The sequence below is a fragment of the Nymphaea colorata genome, chromosome 5, assembly GCF_008831285.2.
Source record: "Nymphaea colorata isolate Beijing-Zhang1983 chromosome 5, ASM883128v2, whole genome shotgun sequence".
NCBI classification, from domain to species: domain Eukaryota; kingdom Viridiplantae; phylum Streptophyta; class Magnoliopsida; order Nymphaeales; family Nymphaeaceae; genus Nymphaea; species Nymphaea colorata.
In genome coordinates, this window is record NC_045142.1 from 13,293,877 (window position 1) to 13,296,310 (window position 2,434).

Genomic DNA, 2,434 nt, shown 5'->3' on the forward strand with positions numbered 1-2,434 from the left:
CATATTTATCTAACTTATGCGTATGATCATTCTTTGCTGCATGAATTGGTTCTCTAACACCCACAAAGCCATATCTCCCCTCATCCAATAAATCTTGCTTCCATAACAGACGGAAGATCTATCAGCTCTAATGCAAAACACCCTTTTAAGACACTTCGACTGTAGCCAGAAAGCTAGGTAAATATCAAAACTCTTCCTATCCAGTGTGGACCAGTAGTCAGTCGCAACTCCAGTCGCTAACCATGGCCTCATCACCTCAAATTCCTTAGCCATACCCCTCGTCGGCATCTCCTTCAGATCCTCCCAAACTGTTGACATGCGGTCTTGCTCAAGACACTCCGTCCACCATGCACGATGGAGTTTCTGTATTTCCATAAGGAGCTAACGATAAGCGTTGGCCCTGCTGCCCAACAATCTGATAGCCAGCCCCGCTTCGGTCTACTCTCTGTCCACTTACATATTAGCACCTTACTCCTAGCAGCATTCGACATTTTCCTATGAAATTTATTGCACCCAAACTTCCAAAGATTCTTCGCTCATGTACAAGTGATAAGCAGATGGGATGTGGAATCAGCGTCCCTCATACAGACTGGACACCTGCTAGCAAGCAAAATGTGTTGGAGCCTCGAGTCTATAAGTAACTAATCCTCAATAGCCAAGTAGAGGAACCACGGAGCCGAAGGGGGCACATGCTTAGTCCAGATAATGGCTTTCCATGCTTCTAAAACGGAAGTCTCTTTGATCAAATCATCAACCATGTTCTTGGTAGAAAAAAAAGATTTGATATCCGCTGCACACAAAAGAATAAGATCGTCAACAAATAAAAGGGCCGAGGGGGCGATTATTCATACATCTTGGTTTTGGCAGCATAATATGGTTCCAATCCTTATCCGCTTTTGTTTTCTTGTTCAAGATTTCCATAACCAGCACAAATAGATAAGGCGAAAGAGGGTCCCCTTGCCGCAGACCCCTATGACCATCAAAGAATCTCTCTTCCCTTCCATTCACCAACATAGCGAAGGAAGATGAGGAGACACATGCCAGGATCCTACTAACCCAGCATTTCTGGAAGCCTAGAATCACCAAAGCTCTTCTTAAGAAAATCCAATTTGTCATGTCATATTCCTTCGCAAAATCAACTTTAAGTAAGATGGAGGCTCCATTTTGTTTTCCCCAGACTGTTCATCACTTCATGTGCTAATAACACCTGACCATGGATGAGTCTCTTGGATAGGAAAGCACCCTGCTCCTCCCCCACGATTCTATGCAGAATGTGCCTCATTCTTCCTACCATAACTTTGTAAATACAGTTGCAAAGAGCAATTAGCCTAAAGTCCTTAATATCCTTGGCAACAACTTGAGAAATGAGCGCGATATGCACCCTGATAACCTTTCGCATTAATCTGCCAGACCTAAAGAAAATTTTCACTGCCTCACAAACATCCAAACCGATAATGTCCCAGAAAGATTTGAAAAAGTCAGCTAGAAAACCATCTGGCCTAGGTGCTATATCACTACAACAACTGAACACTGCCTCTTTGATTTCTGTATTAAAAACAAATGACAACAGCTTCAGATTCTTTTCTCCAGTAACTCGCAGGCCATCTGCCAACAACTTTGATTCTCTTCCCTAGTAATTCTCTTCTCTTGATTCTCCTCTTTATAGAACTGTTCGAAGTAATTAGAACTAGCCTCCAGCACCTGCTGGGGCCCACTGTATGCTGAGTTCCCCACTCTACGTTCATCAATATAATTTCTGCATCTCCTTTTGTTGACACGCTTTTGAAAAAAGAATGTGTTTCTATCACCCTCCTAAAGCCATTTTATCCTTGCTTTCTGTCGCCATAGCGAAGCTTCTTCCTTTAAGGATTGCTCCAACTCTTGCCTGAGAACCCATTCCAAATTAACATTCCAAGGCTGCCTTGTCTGGGTACATCTTTGGATCGGCTATAGTTCCAATCTTATCTGCTCCACATGAGAATGGATGTTCGTCGTATACTGCCGCATTCCACCAAGCAAGCGCTTTTCGAGTAGCTTCCAACTTCTGCACTAAACAGATCATCTTACAGCCTCTGACTCTCTGGTTCCAAGCCCTCTGAACGATCTCCCGACTGCCCTCTCGAAGCGCCCAACGATTAAAATATTTGAATAACCCATGGCCTGCACGCGCTCCTTGCTTTCTCTTCAGGTCCAAAATCAATGCATTGTGATTGGAAGTGGTTCTTGGCATAACTTCCAATCTGAAGTGAAGAGATTGGTCGTCACCCCAACCATCCCTGACCGCAGCCCAGTCTAAGATATGATACGTCGGTTCTTAAACTGTTGCTTTTAAAACCTTTTTCTATTTTAACGTTTTTTTGTTAGCGGGTGGTCCTTTATCAATTAGGTTGAGTGATTCTCCACAGATCTCAGATCCAAGAGAATCTCAAATCCA